This window comes from Empidonax traillii, unplaced genomic scaffold, assembly GCF_003031625.1.
Source record: "Empidonax traillii isolate 1590-97213 ecotype Southwest subspecies unplaced genomic scaffold, ASM303162v1 scaffold2:size4533513, whole genome shotgun sequence".
Lineage (NCBI taxonomy): Eukaryota > Metazoa > Chordata > Aves > Passeriformes > Tyrannidae > Empidonax > Empidonax traillii.
This window is the reverse complement of record NW_020955195.1, coordinates 2,923,224-2,945,742: the sequence shown is the minus strand read 5'-3', so window position 1 is coordinate 2,945,742 and position 22,519 is coordinate 2,923,224. Positions and strand designations below refer to the sequence as shown.

General features: G+C 41.4%; 1 protein-coding gene across 3 annotated transcripts in view; it reads right to left on the bottom strand.

The window, feature by feature from the left end:
• The window catches only part of NRG1 (neuregulin 1), a 439,630-nt gene that overhangs the window by 242,070 nt on the left and 175,041 nt on the right, over positions 1–22,519 (bottom strand). The gene's annotated exons all lie outside the window — the stretch shown is intronic.

Genomic DNA, 22,519 nt, shown 5'->3' with positions numbered 1-22,519 from the left:
TTTTACTGGCACTTTTAAATTAACTCATCCTTGCTAATTTAATTCAAATTTCTTCTACTTTTATCAAAGCTTTTTTAAAATGCTTTCCCGCTTTTGGGATAGAAGAAAAACAGTTTCTGTTACAGTGCTGGGTTTTCTATACTAACAAAAACATGTCTGGAATAGTGAAATATTTTTTTCCCTGATTCAGTAAATGTTGATGTTAAATTCAAGCAAAACTTAAAAGTATATGTGTGGCATTTCTGGAGTTTCAGCTCCATTTCCTGCAGGCTTGTGTGCACAAAGCGTGCACTTGTGATAGTCTGGCAGTACTCAACACTGGCGCAGAACAGTTCGGTACCAAAATCACGTACTGTGTGCAGGGGATTCTGGCTCTCAGCTGATAGTAGGGAGTGAATGAATTAATTTCCTTATCCCTCACCCCTTCTCTGATGTGCTGATGCTGAAGTGACAGTTCCAGCAGAGAGTCTGAGCTGAAGGATGGACTGTGCAGGTATCCAAAGCTATAGCTTCAGCTTCCAGACCACTTTCTTTGCATTCCTGCCTTACTCCAACAGAGAATGATAAGTTGACAGATTTGAGTGGAAATGACATCTGCAGCACCAATTCTCTGCTTCTCCAAAATTTATTCTGTTACAGCAGGCCAAAACATGGATAAAACACAGCCTCTTCAGTTCAGCACTGCTGATCTCAGGGCACCAGGGAGCAGGGAACTGCAGATAACCCATGGGAATGGAGAGAATAGGGTGTGATCAAAGATCCGTCAAGCTGTGCTCTGCTCCTGCACTTTTCCTGCTGTCCCAGGACCATGGCCATTAGAGGCGTAAGCAGGAAACAACCCTTTTCAGGCATCTCCTTACTGAGCAATTGGAAGACAAACACTGTGCCTGGAGCACACTGATTTCATCATGAGAGTCTTCCCCAAAGTCCTCAATGAGTAGCTTGCCTCCCTGCCAGTGGCATGAAAAATGAACAATATGAATGTATTAGTACATAAAACTGTGATGAAAGAGAATCCCCTTCCCTACAGTCACTGAGCAGTTAAGGTCATACAAAAAATATTTTCATTGTGAGAGGCAGCAGAGAGGAACACTTTGTCTTTCCTTTTGCCTCCCAACCTCCTGAGCCAGGGATGGGCACTTTCATTCGTGAGATGGGTGATTCACAGGGAAATCATTCCAGCTGTGTGGAAGCACCGATGCCAGCCCACTTCTCTGGCACTGTTTCTGCTTCTCCCCCTCTGACAATACCGTCAAGTTAAAGCAAACATGTTCAGGAGAAGAATGTGGGGAAAAAGAATACTAGGAAAGTCAATACGCCTCTGCTTTAACTTGTCTGGACAGATCCACAGCACAGTTGTAATTTTTTTTCCTTTTGGTCATAAATGGTTTGCTTAAAACTGCAGATTTAATTTTCTTTTCCTAATACAATATTGAAAATCTAGGGGATTTTCAAGCTAGAAGGCACTGTCAGTTCTCTTCCATCAAAAGCACAGTAGAAGTTGATTATGTGCCAGCCTAAAAACATAGCCTTAGTCCTTAGTAATGTCATAAACAGAGAACAATCATTAACATTCAGTTACAAATTACTGAGGGAGATGCTCTCCTGATGAGATCTGACCTGCTTGAAATGACTCTTTAGTAACATGGCACCACTCAAAAGTACACAAAATAAACACAGTCAAATGGAAACCTTGTCAAGTACTTCTCAATAGAATTAAGAACATCAAAGTGTGCAACATATTTTGACAGGAGTATCCTTGTAAAATTTTGCGTGGGTTGCAAATAATTGCATTGTACTGCAGCTCTTAGGATGTTGCTGTACTGGTGACATGAATATATTGACAAAATTTGAAGGCAACGTTAACTTGAAATTATTTATTACTTTTGAATTATAGCCAAGAGATATGTATCCAGTTTTAATGAGTGTTGTTTAAGGAGCATGGCTATGTATTTTATTCCAGAACCTCTCTTTTCAGTAAACAGCTGAGAAAAGAATTTACATGACTAGCAACAGTGTGGTTCCCCTAGACTTCAAAAGTGCCTGAGTTAGGAGGGCTAATATGTTCTATTAGTCTGAGTTGTTAATTTATCTTGTATTATACACTAAAAAACTGTGGCATGCCTTTTCAACTGCTCGGTTGCAAAAGCATCCCTTGCCCAGTTTATGCAAACAGAAAAAATGGGTGGTTATTTAACTTTCTGGGCTCAGGCCTCCAAGCTTCCCAGGAATGTCTTGAAATTTTGCAATCAGCTTAATTGAGAATATTGTAATGATAACGCAATTCCTCCTTATCAAAGCACATAGGCAATCCACTGGAACACAACAAGGAAATACCATAAGTCATTCTTTTCAGATTGAGATGCCTATATCTGCAGAAACATGCAAAAAAAAAAAAAAAAAAAAAAAAAGTGTTGCTATTAGATTCACCAGCTCTTATTATTTCCACTAAGAGTTATTTAAATGCATTTAAATTAATAAAGTGAAATGAATGCATTTAAATAACAAACTTCCTCTTGAGCATTGTGTGGTACCTGATCCCATGTTTCATGGATGTAAAAAGTGTTTTTTACCATCAATACACACATTAAAACCCTGGTTTGAGGAGGAGCCTGGTAATGTGCCTTGGAGAGCTCTCTTTCTCCATGACTGAGGGGAAAATTTTGTCTGGAAAACAAGCAGAACATCAGACTTAAAAAAAGCTTCAAGCTTCAGAGTGGAGGACATCCTGAGGAACAGGAAGATATGAGAGTTTCATTTCTCACAAGGAAATTTTGCATTTTAATGTGGGCACACCGCAGACATGAGTGTCCCTTTCAAGGCAGCCCTAATTCAGCTGTTTCTTTCCTGACAACTCTTAAGTGAACGGAGGGCACGGTGCATGCTGTGCACCACGGTAGTAGGGCTTGTGACACTGCTGAGGGTTGGCCTTGGTGTGAGCCGGTGCCTCGTTCTTGACTGATTGAGATGACTAAGAGGACTGAGCAGTCCTTGCCCAGAAGCATGGGATGGGGAGCAGGGCAGAAAGACTGTGGTGGATGAAGGAGTCGCTCTCTTTCTATTGACAACGTGTGACAGCTTGGTGGGAGAATACATGTTCTCCAGCTATCGTAGAATCACGGAATGGCTTGGATTGGAAAGGACCTTAAGGATTGTCTAATTCCAACCACCTTGCCATGGGCAGGGACAACTTCCACTAGACCAGCTTGCTCAAAGTCCTATCCAACACGGCCTGCTGCCTCCAGCAAGTTCCTTGTGCATGCGCACCATGACGCTCACAGAGAGCTTACTCATAACCACATTGTCCTGGTCAATAACATGGAGCAGTGGCGGCTCTGTTAGCAAAAGTAATGTTCATTTAAACAGAGGAGTAAAAAGTTCCTAGGTGCCTGGGGAGAGGTGACGTGTAACAGACTCAGGCTGAAATGTAACTTACCAGTGGATGCCCCGGTTGAGACCAGATGACAGTGATGCACAAGAAAGCCTAGCAAACTTTTTCTCTGCTGTTTTATGATGATGGTGCTGTAACAGGAGCCAAATAGAGTTATAAAATCTGGGTCAGGGCTCTCCTCACCTGCCCACTGATAAACACTAAAGGCATGACACATCTTCAAGCTCCCCAGAAGCATCAATCCCTTGTCATTTTGCAACTTCTGTGTGTCACACCAGCTATATGAAAACCACACACTCATTAGTCCAAGCTGCAAATAGGAAAAAAGTTGACTTCCTCCTTGAGTTGTTGTGTACCTGCAGAACTGTCACACTTGCAAATGTCATAGCTCAGATGTGTTGATATTTTCATGCAGAAATGGATCTCTTTTATATAGTATGTCAGCCAAAGACCTTTTAACTCAACCAGTCTCTTCTCACTAGTGATCACAGAATCATAGAATAATGAATCAGGTGGGTTGGAAAGGACTTCTGAGATCATCATGTCCAACCCTTGCTCCAAGCCCGCCATGGTTACCAGATCATGGCACTCAGTGCCACATCCAGTGTCGTCTTAAAAATCTCCAGGGACGGAGAATCCACCACCTCCCTGGGTAGCCCATTCCAACACCTGGTTACCCTCTCTGTAAAGAGTTTCCTCCTAATATCCAGCCTAGGCCTCCTCCAGGAGAGCTTCAGACGATGCCCTCTTGTCTTACTGATAGTTGCCTGGGTGGAGAGACTGACACCCATCTGGCTGCAACCTCCTGTCAGGGAGTTGTAGAGAGTGATGAGATCTCCCTTGAGCTTCCTCTTCTCCAGGCTAAACAACTCCAGCTCCCTCAGCCTCTCCTCACAAGACTTGTGCTCGAGTCCCTTGACCAGCCTTCTTGCTCTTCTCTGGACCTGAATCATCAGCTTTGGCTGACTGTAATGTAAAAGCTGGAAGATCTGCTACTGAAAGCAGCTGGGATGAAGATCACATAGAAAGTGGTTCATGTAACATCATGCTTTCACTAGTCTCTGTGTCCTGATGCTTTGCCTTACTACTCCTGCTGTCTCTGACTTAGCTTCCCTTTTCCAAAAATTTTGAAATGTCTTGCAAGAAGTAATTAGGAAATCTCTATGGGGAAATCTCCATAAATACATGGGGAAAATGGTTTATTAGGAACTAAAATTATGACCACAGCATAGCTGGATGAAGAGGGAAAGGATGCTGTAGCAACTCTCACAAGTTCCAGCTTGCGAGTTATTCCCTAAAGCCTGCTACAGAAATAAGCTTTCAAAACTTTTGCTTTTCTTCCAGCCTGAGCTCCTGACCTTAACTTTCTCCTAACCTCCTGCTTTTCATCTGCCAACTGCAAATGAGTCCTGTGCTGCTAGCTGCCGCTCTGGAGGATAGGTACTGAACTTGGGGGGGTGGGTGATAGGCTTCTCACAGACCCATCTCTCTGCTCTGTTGATGATGGGAGATGCTGCACACTGGAAAAGGAAACTGGGGAGGAAAAGAACAAAAGAGTATGGTGGAAGAGAATCCAGAGCAATTTCCAACTCCCTGACCCTCTCTGCTGCCATGCTGGGAAGAGTAAGCCGGGGACTGCCAACAAAGAGCTGGACTGGGGAGAGAGGACTCGCATTCCCCAGGGAAGATGTTTACAGAAGATCCTCTCTGCCTTCTCCTGTTCCCATAAGCTGTGATGCTGCCTGGTTTGGGGTCACACAGTCTACACTGGTCATTCCAAACGGACAAGCTCTGACTAAACCTTGAAGAAGGACAAACAAATGGCCTTTCTTACTCTCAGTAAAACAAAATGAGGCTTTTATTTGAGAGAGATGGGAAATTTTGACATCAAGGTCTGTTCCTGGTAGTGTACGAGGACACTCAGAACAAACCAACAAGCTGCTTTTTCCCAGAACCGGTCTGTAGACTCACGTACACTCTGATGGAGTGACAGAACTCTGCTTTAGATGTATGATGTTACTGTGAGATGCAAAAAAGGAGGCTTGTTGGCCTCCTGCCACCTAGCTCACTGCATAGTGAATTTTTTTCCTCACATTATAATTGCTGGAACTTTTGTATGCATGTTCAATGCTATAATTTAACACTGTCAAGTACTGCAATGGGAATAAAAAGTGAAACCATTTTTCTTCCAGACTCATACCCTAGATTTCCTAGCAGTACTACTTTGCTCATTTTATAAGAAATAAGATTGATTTTTCTGCGCTGAAGTCAGAAATACATCCGGTGTTCTGGGAATCCTTCATGCTTTTCTTCTTCATGTCATTGCAGCTCTGCCACTTACCTTCCCTAACTGTTCATTTCTTCCAGAAGGCAGGCTTTTACTACAATAACTGAGCAGAACATAACAGATACTGCATCTCTCATTACAATACCTGTGCTGGAACTGTAAAATTTTCTACACAAATGAATAAATGGTTAGTTAGAAAACAGTTGGCAGTGCGTAATTTTTGCCATAGTATTCAAACGCAAGTTATTTCTAAGGACCTAGGCACATCACAGAGACCTAGGCACATCTACTTTGATCTCATGTTAGCCACTGAATTTCAGCAACTTTGAACTGAATGATAGTATTTCTTATGTTTTCTTTCGCGTCTGCAAATACAGGAAGATCCACCATGTTACTCAGTGAATTGTGATTCCCTCTCTATAAACCTTTCAGGTTTTGTTCCTAGTCTGAATTACTCTGTCCCTGGCTCCTAGCCATTGCCTTCTTCCTTCAGCTTTGGTTTGCTACACAAAAGAAAAGTCTATGACCCCTTCTGCAGGTAACGCTCTAGAGAATGACATCAAATCGATTCCCTTGAACATATGAAATGGACCATGCTTCTCAAATGAACTCAGAGTAAAGGGAATCCTATTGACTTCAGGTGATTTCTTTAGTTCTTTTCTGCCTCCCTTCCCAAATTTCTAACATCTTTTTTGATTCCTGAAGCTGCATAAAGCCACAACAGTCTCCCTGCTCCTAGTTCATTCCCCAAGACTGTCTAACCCTAATTGTCTTAGAGCAGTGCTTTGGAGGTCCCATCTCAATAAGAACTTTGCCATGATCCATTAGCTCCTTGCACTGTGTTACAGGATACAAATCTCCATTTTGTAAGTACAGCTTATTTGTCTTTCTTCTGGGATATTTGACTGGCCATTTTGCTGAGTAAAACCCCACAGTGTGTTCAAATGAGGCAAACTACCAAGAAATCTGGACCTCTCAGCTTAAAATCAATGGGGTACAGGTCAAGGAACTTTATTCTAACTTATTTCCAGGTGAAAACAATTCTTTCAATGTTAACTGCAGCTGGTTCTTCATGATCTCTGTTTTTATGGAGGTTTACCAGTGTAATCCAGGAAAGCGCATTGTTGTGTGCGGGTAATGCGGAAGAGAGCTCTTCAAAAAGTATCCATTTTCCTGCGTATTCATTTCTCTGGAGCTGAAAAAACTAAAAAAGCCTTGGGTTGGGATCTGTCAAAGACCCTTCAGGTGCATCTTTCAGCCTGTGGACTCGGCAAGTTTAACCTTGGCTCTGAGACAGATGCTCAGTTACACCAACACATCCCATGCTCCTTGTTCGCACACATGTTTTCCCTCACTCTGATTTTACCATCCAGAATTTTCTACTGCTTCAGCAGCAGTCTATGTACTTTGCTTTCTCATATGGTTAAGTGAATATTTTGAGAGACATTTTACCACAGAGCAGATGGCTCCTTAGCTCCAAATCGCCTCTGCAGTTCTCTAGCAGGGTTAAGGCTGCAGGCAGAGAGGCAGAACGGGTCCTCTGGGGCAGAAGCTGAGTTGGATATCGTCCACCAAATTCGTAAAGACAGCAATCTGTGTCTTCAGTGGGAAGGTTCAAAAGTATTGTCTCACTAACGTGATAACCAGTGGGGAAAGGGGCTGGAATAGCTCCCAGGCTCTCCAGCACCTCTCATCTCTTAGCCCGTACATTTTTTCTTCAGCCTCTCTAGAGGCACTTGGAGTGCTGAATCTAGCCCCAGAGTGGCTTTCCACAGCATTTTCCACATAAAAACGTTATTCTCCAAGGGTCATTAACCACTCTCAAGACTGATGGGCCACCAACTGTGTTATGACAACATGCATGTGTTTCTTAAATACAATGAGGAACAAAACAAAGGGAGCTTAACTGTTAGACCTTTGATTCTTCACAGGTAGGAACTGATTTGCAAAAACAACATCACACAGCCTAAACTTAGTATTTCTGTTTGGGTTGGTACTAGGTACTAATAAGATTAATGTGCATTCTCTCAAAGAGAGGATGGACTGCCAATGAAGGACGGCCTGTGGCATGTGGCTCCTACAGCATATATGATTCTGTAATTTTACCACATGTAGCTACTCAAGCAATAATCCAAGAGAGGTTGGAAATGTTTTATGACTCAATTTTTGTAGAGCGCTTTCATTCAACTGTGAGATTCAGTTCCAGCTGATGACTGATAGAGGAGTTCAAGGAGGGGAAAGGTGATGTTGCAGATAGCTTCTGGAAACACAGCTCCGTCCATCAGGTTGTTTTGGCTTCATCATCATTACCTAAAAGGAGCAGCTGAATGAACAAAGTTGCTATAGGTAGACAAGGCAGCTCTCTGCACTTGCCTCAGATAAAGCATCTATTCCCAGCAAGGGAGTACATGCAGAGATGTGTGAGTCTGTTCAGCTGCTGTGGATACAACTCTGAAATTTACCTCAGTTTCAGCAGGTTCCTGTCTCTTCCTCGACGTGCATATCTTTGGTATCTCTCAATATGTGCTTGCACAGCTCCTTGGGACAATGGGACCACCAAGTCACAATTGTAAGTGATAAAAAGTAGCCTAAAATTAACTTCCATTGGGAGGCAGTGCAGCAGCACTTCTGTTGGATTCTGTTGGATGTAAGGACCTTAGCTGGTTATATTCCGCAGCTGTGCTCTGTGGAGGTGGGTGATATCTGCTTTGTGACTTGCACACCATCACACATTTGTTACAGGGACTATCTTGAATTCAGGAGCACAGAACACAGACAACCCTTCCTTAGCAGTAGGCCACAATTTTTACTTCCAGTTTTTCCAAAGCAAAGGCGGTACTGATAAGAATGCAACTACTTTGCAACCAGTAAGTGATGAGACACATCCTCCACCTAAACACACTTCATAAAAACTCATGAAGTGTGTTTCGACAGCATCATTAAATATATTGCATCATTGCCCCCACCACTGTCCCCCTAACAGGAGTATTGCCAAAAATTACAGGTGTAATGGTGTAACAGCAGTGGAGTTCACTCTGTTGTGAACCAAAATCAAAATGAATATAAACTAATTTTCCAAGGCAGAAGCTGAGTAACAAGCTAGGCATGCAGGAAATGTATAGTCTCTGATGTAATCCTGGACAAGTAGATACAGTCTCAAAAGGTCATTACTTCCTCAGAAACATATGGGATGGCTGAATGGGCTTTCTTGCACAAGGCTCTTGATCACCTTCCTCTACTAGCCTTCCTTCCTTTCTCTGTCCTTTTATGTCGCCTGTTTTTCCAGGGATTATTCAGAGACGTCATGACTTGCCACCATTTTTCTTACCTGTCCTCTCTGCATCCTGGCTAACAAAAAAACTCCTTAAATTGTGGTGGTAGTTGACACAGACCCCATGAAGGGTAACGAGTATCTTGTCTTGATGTGAGAGCGACCCCCCATGTCTTTTCATACCCAATATTCAGAGAAGGTACTGCAGCCATGTAGTACGCTGAAATTAACGTATGCTGGAATTAATAAACATTTGAAAACCACTGTGTAGACTATGCAACGTCTTTCTGTTTGAAGTGGTTTTCTCAAATGTTTCTTGAAGGAGACACTGGATCCCCAAAGTTGCAGCTGAATCTGGTCTCATAAACACAGCAGTGTGGGTCTGCAGAGTCCCAGTTCTAGAAGCCAAACCTAGAGGGGAACAGGGTGAGTCTCACAGCATGCGAAAATATCCACAAATCACTCATTACACTGTTGGCACTATGCAAGTACTGCAATTACCTTCCTCTTTGTCAGTGGTGGCTATGTGGTAACAACTGGCAAAGGCTGACATTTTAACAGCTTCTTTGGTATTTTTGCTATCCTTGCCGGCCTCTTGATTTTCTAAGAAACAGACACACTCAGAGAGCTGATATACAGAACTAAATTAAGTCCTGGTGAGTGGCAAACAGCATTTGAAAAGTATTTACTTTTCCATGTTTTACTGGCACATTTCTCCACTCCTGCTCTGACATTCCCTTTAAAAGAAAACAGCAAGCTGTGTGTGTACTGAATGCACTGCAGTGCAACCTTCACTTTTCAAGTTCAGGCAAAGGGGAGAGACACACCTTGCTAGAAGGCTCAAAGCATGACAAAGAAGTCCCAGTCTCCCTCATTTCTGCAAGCCTGGGCAGAGAGCTGTGAGTGGCTCTGACCTGACTGTTATGACATGCTTGGCTGCTGCTAGACATTTTAATTCCAAAGTTCATGAGCTTATCCATGGTTCAGAGCCAAAATAGGGAAAAAACATGGAAATAAAACACTAAACCTTCTACTTCAGGCCTAGTGACCAACTGAGGCTTCAGGAAAACTGGAAGTGGGAAGAGGTAAAAGAAACTATTCCCAAAATGGAAAAGCAAATCACTGTTGGTATGATGAAAACTTAGCCTGTAGGCAGTTTTTTTGAGATGAGCTTAGTGTTTTGTATACTGGGCTGCAGCAAGTCTGTGTACAGCATGTCTGTGTGAAATATGGCAAAGTCCAAGGCAGTGAGGATAACTTCTTCCTGCTGCTTTTGCAAGGCAGTGCCTGTTTCCAGCGGCATTTTCAAAAGGGCAATACAAGGGAAATACAAGGGAAAGAATCTAAAATAATGTCTGAGATACAGAAAATCTGCCCCTCAGGAAGGACTGAAATTGGACTTCTTTAACTTAGCAAAGAGAAAGGTAAGAGATGAATTAATTAAGTATTTCCTCAGAAGGAAGAACATTGATAACTGACTTTAGCAGGCAAGGATGTAGGACTACCTAACCCCTTGACAACATAGGAATACTTTCCCTTTCTTTTTTCTGTCCCTGATCTTTCCTGCACATCACTCTTTCAGTTGAGTGATCCAGCTGTATATAGGGCTAAAAGTTAGATCAATAAACAATTCTGTGTCAAGAACAGTCCTACGAAGGAAAACCTGAAGTGGTATGGTGTCTGGCCCTAAACAACTGTCAGCTGACTGAAAGAGAAAAGGTGATGAGAGCAGACAAAGCATGAAAAACTTTAGCCAGTAAGGAAAAGGTACACAAGCCACATAGCAAGGTCTGAACTCAGGCAGTGCCTGGATGCTGAAGGCAGATTCAGAATGAAAAGAAGTTTTATTTTCTAAATCATCATCATTTCAATTTTAATGCTTAAAACAAACAAGTCAAAGGATGTTGTGGATTCTCTGTGCTTTAAATCATTACCAAATAAGACCCCCTTCAGCTCAGTCAGAATAGGAGTTCAGATTGTGAAGAGGAATGTGATGGTATTTGCTATGCATCGGGCTAGAGGATCCAGTGCTCTTTTCTGGTGGAAATCTGAAACCATGGAGATAGTAATACCACCGGGATGACAGTTGCCAGTAGAACCATAACAATTTTCTTTAGACAGAGACCCCGTCCCTAATATGCAGCTGATACATGGGTGCTATTTCATTGATTGGTTTTTCTTGGCAAGTTTACTGCACTAAATAAAATCCAAGTGTATAAATATATCATCTATTTATCTAGCTATTGATCCAACTCTTTACATCCATAGATCATGATTCACGTACGACCTTGCTTTGGCTGAAATTAAAGACATGCCTCATTCCCTTAAGGTACAGGATTAACAAATTTTTGTGATATGACCAAATCTATACCATAGCTATCTTACTGGTTCTAATGCCAAAACTTATTTTTTTCATCTTAGGAGCTTATTTCCCTTGAAATATCTACCTCCGCTATCTTCTCACTTCTACCATATGTGTCTGAAAGATTTCTTATGAAAAGTGTTATGTGTCTCCAGCAACCTATGATATTTTTGATGACATTCACCTTCCTCCTTCTTCTGTAGGCAGTAGAACAGCTCCAGAAGCACATTCCTGTGATGAATTTGTGAGTCAGCCCTGATTTGTTATCCAAAAGTGACGCTATTACACTACAAAGCAATTTGTTAAGCCCTGTGATGAAAAGACATCCCTCTGGCATGTTGTGGGCTTGCAGTACAGTTCTGCAACAGAACAACACTGTCGGGAAACTTCGTGGGGAAGAGGATCCTGGCATACGGGCAGGCCTTGCACTCAGTGTGAGTCACCACTGGAGATGAGAAACATTAATGTTATAGGAAGACATTTACTGGTCAAAAGAGATATTGACATAAAGGTTAAGGAAGGAATAGCCTCAAGGTAAAAAAGAGAAGGTAAAAAAAAAACCCTGGTGTCAGCAGATCCAGGTTCTTTTTGCCCAGGTGAGGACTGATGTTTCACACACTTCTGGCCATCGGACCTTAACTCTGAGGAGCTGCTCTGCAGAAAGCAAAATAGGTTAGTCCATTTTTTTTCTGATGCAAGCTGGGTGACTGTAAAATGATTTGTGGGAAGCTATGAGAAATGTCCTTCACCACTTGCCCTTCCTTCTGCCACATAATACAGCATGTGCTCACCTTGGTTGCTTGCTGCCAGATGATGCTTTGATTCTGCAAGGAGTGAGTATGTCAGGAGATGAGTCACTCCACCTTCCTGCCTGACCCTCTCCAGCCTGGGGGTACGTGGAAACTGCCCTCTGAGCTGATGAAACAAGTGATTTAGGGAGCAGTAGGTCAAAATCCTGTCTTTATTATCCCAGCTGGCTGTGCCAGATGTGGGAACAAAATTACCCAATCCTTGGGCTTTTTACACCTCTGAGTGTGGCACTAAAGGCTTTGTAGAGCAATCTCAGCACTCTTAGGCTAAAGTCTAATGAACTTTAATCCCTTTAACCTGTTAGAAGAAAGGTATTCGCTACCTTTAAGGTCCTGCCCCTGCCTTCATCTATGAAACTGACTCATACCCTGAAAGAAGCTTCCTTGAACTGTCTTTCAAAAGTAGCTTACAATTTGTGGTCACTTCTGCAAAATGGCTTCCAGATGGCAAGAATAGATATTTTTCAGAAGTGGTTCTAATCTCCCAGTGTGGCAGAGTTTTCAGAAACGTGCAGCTCAGGCTACAGTCACTGACCAGAAGGAAACCTTTCCCTGCATCACCTCTGCAACAATTGTGCTCCAAACCTTGTTGCTACAGGAGGCAGGCTACAAAGAACAGTATTTTCTCTGCTATTCCAAGCACTCACAGTTTGAAAGGCTGTTTGAATTTATGTTTCCCTCCAACAAGTGCTGGATGTACCAGGTAGGTAGTGTGCTTCTGTGAGGTTTGAGCGCAGAGGAAGAATTTTTTATAAGATGAGATGGTTAGGTGTTTCTGCTAGATTATGTCTACTTGTACACCTGTAATGAAACAAGTTCACTGGCCACTGTACCTTAAGGTTACCAGTGGGTAGGTTGGTGATATCAAAGGTGTTTTTTTAATAAGAGAGTTTGTTCTGCATGTATTTGTATTTCAGCTATTCTCTGCTAAATTATTCTGATCTTTGAACCTGTGCACAGAAAATTACAGTACCTGGTCAGCAAGCAACAGAAAAGTTACTGACCATGTAAAACTCTCACAGTAAACTGGACTGTAAAAGAATAGACATAGAGGTTTCCAAATCTGTGCCTCTGAATCTTAAAAGAAATCTTTCAGAGAGATGAATCTGTCTTAGAGCTGCTTTAGGCACTAAGACCTGTTATTTTGGTGTTAAAGCTAAACAAGTGCTTAACACCTCACACTCAACTTGCCTTTTGCTTCACAGACACAGAGATAAAAACAATTTCCTTTCAGGACCAGATAAATTACTGAGCAATATTTAAATTGTGCCTATAAGGTTCCTGTGCAACCTGATGTTCTGTAACCACTCAAATCCAGACCTTGTACTGCTACTAACATCCCACTTTGGCAAGCTCACAACAGAGGAAAATCACATTGACACTAGTTACAGCGTTTGGATGATGAAGCACATAGGAGGTAAGCATGCCACACTCAAAAGCAAAGTAAAAATTACTCTACTGCAGCTGAATATAGAAATGCTACTCTTTTGCAATGCGAAGTCTACTTTCAAAGTTATGACTATTTCTGTGATGTAAGACCTGTCTGTATTGAAAACTATTTTCAGTTTTTGTGAATGGCACAGAGAATGAGTTCAGCATTCAAGGAAAACCTTGCATATCCTACGTGCCACAATATCTAAAGCAACCAGATGGGGAATCCAAATTCAAATGCTGTAGACTGAAATATATTCTAATGTGCAGCCACATAAATCATCAGAAATTGCTTATTCACATTCCATCAAGAATGCTGTTGTTGGGATGGACTGAAGAGGTAACACAAATTTTTGTAGTTATGGTTCCCCTTGGAGGAGATTTTGGAGCTGCAGGCACTCTTCTGCCTGCATCCCAGGAGGTTCTTGTTCAGACCCATGACTGTAAAATAGCTTTTCCAAATGCACAACCAGTGTTTCCAGGTCCCACCCCTGACCAGGCAGTACAGCTGAAGAGCACCTGATGCATCTTGAGTACTTGTGGCCTCATGTAGAGTGCTGTAAGTGCAGTTGCAGCTGCTGAAGCTGTGAGCTACCATTCTCAGGAGTGAATCACCTGTGGTTAGCCAGTCAAACCCACGTCTTGATGAGTTTTAAGAAAATGTTATGGTGGTAGTAAAGAATGAATGTACTGTACTAAGAATGACAGGTTAATGAACAGGCACAAAGCCTAGAAGGAGACACAAAGAAATAAAGGAAACACCTCCCCCTGCAGTAACTTCTGTTTGTATCTCAATGAATATTTTTTCTGCTCATTCCAATATAATCCTGCTAGAACACTTCTAGTACTCTCAAGACTGTCTTGTTTGCTTTTATCTCTTGTATATTTGCTTGCCATTTCATCCATGTTTGTCTCAGGGGTTTCTTCGCTCCAAACTCTCAGAAGGTCTTTACATGATTTATAAACTTGACAGCTAACTGGTACAGCAGTTTTGCTCACTTTTACTTAAGACTATCAACTGCAACCTCAGATTCTGACACTGATATCCAGGGGCAAGGTTAGATGGAGCCCTCACATAGCTAAACAGAAAACTGAACTCTCCAGAGAATGGAAAAGCAAGGACAAGCTTGGTTGCAAAAGGCTGTGAATTCACCGTCAATGGGGAAATGCAAAATGGCATTCTGCACACAGAATATTTGAGCATTAAGGATGAAAACAACATTGTAATTTCACAGAAGTAGTCCAAAGGAAAATAGAATCTCTTTATTACTTCCTGGAAGATGAACATGACAGTAGCTAAACACCTAAACACTCTGGACTGCCTCTAGGTTTGGGTAATACAATCACTGAACCTGTTTTTTTCAGTGGTAGGGGAATACTGCATTCTTTCCCATGCACAGTAGAAAGCTGACATTAAACAGTCCAGCTGTTCCAGAAATGGTCTTCTGTGAGAAAAGGCAATCTTACCAGCTTTTTTCCACTTTGTATGATGAATTTCTATAACAAATCCCTGAAGTAGGAGGCAGCATCTCAGTGCAAAGCCATGTGATGACTTCTTTGTCCTCTCCATGACTGCACAAATGCTAGTCCTGCAGCAGCTGACCACTCAAGCTAGTTTCCTCCTTTCTGGCTGAAAAAGACAGGGTCTGATGCAAGCCCTCCTGACAAGCCTTCAACCAGACTGTTCTGTCACTGAAGTCCAGTCTGAATGGACAGAGCAGTGTCACAAAGGAGAGACATGGTCTCTTACGAAAAGGAAAATGTTTCACAAAAAACACATGGCCATCTCTCAGTCCCAGCCCCAAAGGGGATATGCAGATTGTGTGGCATATATGATCCTGGATACTGAAATAAACAGTTTGTTCACTTAGTAAAAGTCTGGGCATGAGACTAGCTTCAATTTATGCAGTAACTCTGCACCAAACATTGCTAATCGCACTGCAGTTTTCCAGCTGGCATTATATTGCCAGTATTTGCTTTGTGTGGCTCATACACGTAGGATTGCTATTCCTGGAGGACCCATGGTAAAATACCACAGTTTAAGCAACCTACTCAATAGTCTGAAGTTCTCTAGGAAAATTATTACTTCTAGAGAAAAAGTAAAGAGGACTTTCTGTCTTCTTCAAAGAAAGAACATGACTTATGATCACAGCTATAGGGAATTTCAGTTCTGAGCCTGAATGCTCACCTCTAGCACATACCTCCACTATGTGTCCAGCTGTAAAATTTTCTTAATGAAAAAAGAAACATGCCAATAACAAAACTGAAAAACTAAACCACAAAAAAAGTGACGCAATTGGAAAACACAAATTACGCAGAAGATGAGCAATGCGTAGTCAGTTTTGATCTTCATGCATGTTGAGATAATCACACTAGTCCAATGACACATCAGCAGTGTAATGACCAATTTAAATAAACAGAAAGAGAAAGAAAAATAAAAGGCTAGTTTATTGAAGACATATTTTTGGATGTAGCAAGAGAAATGTTTGTTGAGTTTTTTTTTTTTAATTTAATTTAACTAATTAATCATCCAGTATCTTTTTTATACCAAGGATAAGATAGCACTGTTTGACCTTTATAAAAGAAGAAAACCAAAGAATTTGATTATCTGTATTTTCACATTAATTCCCTAAAAGTAATACTAAATAAATAAGATTCCTTGGCAAATCAGTATACTGGTTGTGAGGAGATAAAATAGAAAAGAAGATACTATAAGAATTCCAGACTAATCTAATAGAAAGAAATCTATTTCTGGATTGTATTTTGGGTATGAAAAAAAAATCTGTTAAGATCTGCTTTGGATAATAAGAAATTTGTATTTATCTCTGCAGGTGCTACATTTTGTTGTTATGAAATAGGAACAATAACTTGAGGTGTTTGTAGAAAAAGTTCAAAAGTTGAAGCAATAGCTAGAGCAAAAGACTTTAATGGACACAAGAAGTTTCTCCTATCATTTAAATTAAAAATAAAATTTAGATCAAATTAAGGCATTGATTTAAAAACAGAATTTTAAGGTGAACTGAAAGTTGCTCTAATCTGGACTAGAGTAACTTTCAGTTCACCTTAAAATTCTGAATTAAATGTAATCCAGCCTTCAAGTTTTCTTATGGTAAATATTAGTACACATTTTCAGCTTGGCTCTTCTGTTTCTGATACTTAAGCTGGGAAGAAGACGAATTGAAACTTTTTGCATGTTTGAAAAAATAATCTCTAATTATCTTGAAAGAGAGGAAAGAGCCTATATACAAGTCAACACCTAACCTGTTTCTCATTCTGTATGGAGTGAGTGAGGTGGAGTTTCAGCAAAACAAATTGGTGTTCAGCAATATCATGGGATTTTGCCACATCCTTGTACTGGATCCAGGATAATGAAAGGCCATTCTGGAAATATTTGTTGCCTTTAGGATTCTTTTTCTTAATGGAAAAACAATAAATACAAAATTAGTGTCTCATATGTCCAACTAAGATCTTGCAGGGAACAAATATTCTTTATGCATTTTACTTTTCTCACATAGCAACTTGGGACCCCAGCTTGTAGATACTTTTGTAGTACAAAAGCAAATATATATTTGTGGAAGACAAAAACAAAGACACATGAAAGTATTTCTGACAATTCTTTTCGTCAGAAAGAGAATATAGTCTTGTAGCAAATCCTTTGCATTAAAATGACTTGTGTGATGGGCATTTGGCCCTTGGCAGCTTACCTGGGGTGTGGAGGACTTAAAGAATGCCTGCAGTTTTCTCTTCATTTGTTCCACATTTCTGAAGCAACTCATGAAAAAAAACAAAGCCGTCAGCTAAAGAGCAGCTTACTGCTGTTCAGCAAGTTTTTATGTGCATGAGTTGTGTTTATTTATTTCCCCAACACGCCCCCCCGAGAAATCTGCAGAAGGCAGTGGTATCTGTAAAATAACGATTAAGAATTTGCCTTGTGGACAGTGGCAGTTCCGTTTCCTCCTTTAATTTTTTTTTTTTTTTTTACTATTTCTATTTTTATTTTTTTTTTAATGGATCTAGATTTTCTGCTCCTCCGGCGCTCAGGAGGATTTCTTTCGGCATAGGGATTCCCCGGATGAGACAGTGCCAATGCCGTCACTGGGAACCACCTTCACTTCACTTCCAGGGTTTGTGCATGGGAGGGCACTCGACCACTCCGAGAGCAAAGGGCTGCGGAGGAGGAGGAGGCATGGGAGGGAGCAGGGGAGGTGGGAGAGGTGGGGAAGAAGACCCCCTTCTCGTTTTACAAGCTCCTTTGGCTGGGAATGGAGGTGTTACCGCGGGGATTCAGAAGGGTGACATGTCCAGCAAACGACGCTCAGAATCAATCACACGATGCGCTATCCCTTAGCGCATCTACCCATCCCCACCACCACCTCCCTCCTCTAATCACGTTCTTTAAGCTCTGAGTCTGGTGCTGAATACGAAAAAGAGCGTTGCCACGGGAACAAGGAGGAAAACGAGTCCTTTCCTTCTGTAGTTGCTCGGTAAGCCCAGGGATCAGCCTTTGCAGCCTTCAAAAGCGATGTATCTGATAATATTCAGATACGCCTTTCTCGTAAAGAGACGTGCATTCCCAGCATACCTACACCTCACCAAAGCACAAATAAACGCCTGGCCACACTGATTTCCAGGACAATCAGCTGTGAGTACAACCATTCAGGGAGTGGGAGGAGGAGCCAGCGCTGAAGTTCTGTGCACCCAGTGCCCTGAGAGCACAAGATTGCAAAGAGGATAGGAAAGTGCCCCCACTCACCCCGTGGACTATCTGTCTGTCAGACAGCAATATTACCACGCTCCCATCTCAACAGGAGTGCTGGGAATAGGTAGAAGCAAGAATCTGATCTTCCTCCCCTCGGCACCTCTCTGTTTTTTCATCATTAGCCTTAAGGAATCAGAGAGCCTTCTCCAACAGCTATCTGAAACACAGAGAAGGACCATGCTTTCAAAGTCCCTTCAGAGTGGGAGTAACACAGATGCATGCCACCTCTGCCCAAAGTCCTGTGGTAAAGCATGGCACAGCCCCAGTCAAAGCCCGAGCCCCTGTAGGCACCCTGAGCACTGGCAACTCCTTTGTGTTCGGAGGATGTACCTGCCCATGATATCTGAAAAACCTGAAAAACTGAAAACCTTCCTCTCCTACCAGTCTGTATGGTGGAAGTTAAAAGATATCCCTAAGAATGCATTTTCAAATCTATCTCAGAAGCAGATACCACCCAAAGTGCGTATAATTTATCTGTGTTGGGAGAGAACAGAAGAAGCAGCAATCACAACATGCTCTCTGTCTTGTCTTGCTGTGGCTTCCTCTAAAGCTGATTCAGATTAATATGTCTTGAGAAACAGGCAATATACACTGAAATTGTTGTGCTTTTCACCGAAGCCTGATGAAAAGCCAGTAAGTGACTCTGGTAATAAACATCTTGAGTTTTCTCAGGGCTTTCAGCGAGTGACTTACATGCAGGCTCTGTTTTTGCTGAAAAGAAAAGGAGTCATAAAGTGAAGTGTGAGGCTAAAAGACACACAAGGGTTCATTGCACGCTGTTTGGCAACCCTGAAGTGTTTTGGAAGCCTGACCCCAGAAACAGAAGTCACAGATAACAGTCCAGAGAGCTTATATCCAGAGAACAGGCTACAGCCCATGCAGGCATTCACCTGGGCTGGAGAAAATGCATCTGCTGCATACAGTTGTTACTTCTTCATCCACTGCATCTTGAATGAAAGCATCACCAAACTGCAGGGGGTCCTCTTGGGCTTGGAGTATAAAAAGTGGAGTCAAAATAGCATGTAGCAGTAAAAGTAATTTCCAGAGATGCTTCACATTAATTCCAAGACACTATCCATTAATCTTACATAAGCATAACTAATATGTGAAAAAGGTGAAAAATATTCATTCTCAGATGGTTTTCAATGTTGTCTCCTTAAATCAGTGACACAGCTTCAGTTTTAAAAATGCAGACATGCATAGAGATAACCTCTGCAGTTCACTTTGGCACAAATAACGATGGAAATTGCCGCACTAATTTTCCTCAGGCCCCTAAAACTCACGACTTATTCTTGTAGGTGGGTTCTTTCACTGGGGGAATCAGGCACTTTGTGCGAAACTTTGGGAGGTGGGTTATGTTCCTCACTTTGTTACTGATTCATTTACTTATTTTTGAAAACCTATCCATGAAGATCTATGCAGATACTTCTATCTGTAAGATAACTGAACTCCAACAAGGAGAGACCTTGAAACATTCTTGCAGGAATTCTTTCCTTCTCATTAGATTGGTTGGCCAAATCCTACTCTTTAAAAGAATTGCTGTGGCCATTCTTTGGGCATTTACTTCATAAAATACATCTTTCCTGAAGACCCTAAGGCATTCTGCCTACAATTTACTTCTTATTTTTGAATCAACGTTTCCTGTCCACATCCCATGCCTGAATTGGTTTGAGTAGCTATCGGTCTTTGCTTTTCTCCCTGCATCTTGATATGAAAGCCCTTTCAGTATAGGAGTCTTAGTCATATAGCACCTGAAAATCCACAAAAATGCCCCCTTAAGCACCACTGCAGGGAATACTATCAAAATAATTATTACCAAAAAAAGTTTGCTGTCCTCAGAGATGACCAGGTAGTACACTGAAAAGTTAAACAGCGTGTGAGCTCAGTAGTGAAGGAGTGCTCTCACATCCATTCACACAGCACTGCACAATGCAATGGATTTAGCCACGCAAGAAACCCTGTGGGTGGCTGCTGTTCTTAAGTAGAACAACAGACATCAGACATCCCCAAGGCTGGCACTGCCCTGGCGTCAGAATATCAGTCTTCTCAGAGAGTTACCTAGCTGATCTGCCTGTGGACATTAATTCTCCTTCAGAAGAGGGTTTCTTAGTTCTTACCATCCAAATCCCCCCCTACCAGTCACGTATATTTGAAGGAAACCTTGCCCAGCCTAAGTGCAACCTGTAGCTAAAACTCGCTTGTATGTGGGAGGACAAAAAACACACTTAGGCATTGCAGACAGCTTGGAGACATCCTTCTGCTCTCACCTGAGCCATCACCATCCTTCACTACATCCATCTCTGCATCCATCACTACATCCAGCAGCTGCAGGCGGAGCTCCCTCTGCTTTCTGTGCTTTGCACCTGAACAGTCCTGCCTGTACACTCACACACGTGCACACACACACTCACCCCCACATGCACTCCCATGGTATTCTGTATCTTTTCTCAGTAAGCAGGACAACTGGTGTAATAGTGAGAGCCAGACTCAGCTAGCGTGTAATGAGTCATGTTTTCCAAATGCAAACACTCAATACCTTACAATCTTTTGGTCTTTTTTACAAAGATGCTTAAATACATTGGTAAAGGTGGTAGTGTTCTAGCTTTCTACCCATAGGAAGGAGTACTTGCATTTTATTTTGCATTTGTATGGAAGATGAAAGTGCTTTTAAGTTGCACAGCACTGGCAATTGAAAAATAGTAAAATTAATATTTCACTCTTTGCTATATAAATTCTTATGCAAACCCAAAATTTAAATGCCTGTGAAATTTTTTGCAACAGGAATTGGGTCACCCACATTCACACTTTTAAAAAAATAATTTATAAAAAAACCCCATTATAATTAGGAAAAACAGCTTTGAAAAGATTGAAAAGAATTTTTTAAACAAAGGAAGAAAAATAATTTCTACAAAGTACTGAATTTTGACTAAAATTTGTTATCCTGTACAGTAATTTTGAGATGAAGAATCTGCAAGCAGTTCTGAGGTTTCGTATGTACCAAGCAAAGCACATGTCAAAATTTAGGTGTGCTCACAAATTTATAAAAATACACATTGTGGCTCAATTATTCCGTTATGGTTTTGGTCTCTGATTAGCAGTTATAATAATTTTTTTAAATTACGAAGTCACCACATATCATCATAACAACGAGGAGCCAAAGGCTGGAAAGAAGTCCCAACATTTGCAAGGTATTCTTCATGTGCAGTTAGAAAAAGCATCTTGAACTACTGTAGGGGAAGACCAGTTCTTTCTTAGGTGAAGGAGCCCTTACTGGACATGTTCAGCTGCACTTTCCAAAAGAAAAAAAGGTAAAACAGTATCCATTGTACTTCCAGGAAAACTTATCTTGCTTCTCAAAAATGCTCTAAAAATGTGGATATGAATCAAAGAAATTGCACATCAAGTATCACATTAGAGGTGTGAAAATACCTTTTTTTGGGGGAGCAATTGACCAGCAAAATACAGTGATATGAGAAGAAAGAGGACATTACCAAAAAAAAAAACAAAACCCAGACCAAAAAAACAAACAAAAAAACAACAACAACAACAAAAAAAAACCAAACAAAAAACACCAAAAAAAACCACCCTGAACCAAAAAACCCTAAAAACCCACCAAACCCAAAACACCAAAAAAACACTCACAGAGAATATGCTAGTTATGAGCTTGGCAATTTTAATACTCCTAAAATAATACTTACTGTAAATTTAGTCCTAACAAGTTAGTTTTTATGATACACCTAGGACCACGTTGTCCTTCTGTTTACAGTACTGTGGTTGCACAGAGCTGACTGAAAAAAGAACTCGGTACAATAACGTAGGTCCTTTTAGTTATCCCACCAAAGGTTTCCTGCATGATAATCTCTGATGATTATTACTGATAAAATCAGTACCTGTTCCCTGGAATGAGCTTTTGGGACCAGATTAGATCTTGAAATCTCTGAAACATGCTGTCAGAGCAAGTGTCTGAGGTGCCTCTTAACTCTCTCTCAGTCCCAGTTGGCATCTGGAGAAAGGAGTCATCAGAATGACCAAAAAAAAAAAAAAACAAACAAACCACCAATTAGCTAATTGGTGTGCTTTCTGCTAGAGTGACAGAAAGGATCCCACAGCACATACCTCCTTGAAACAAAAAAAACAAGCTCTGTGCTGTTGTACATGAGCACACCCAACGCATGCAATGCTGAAGGAGGTTCATAACATTTGTACGTT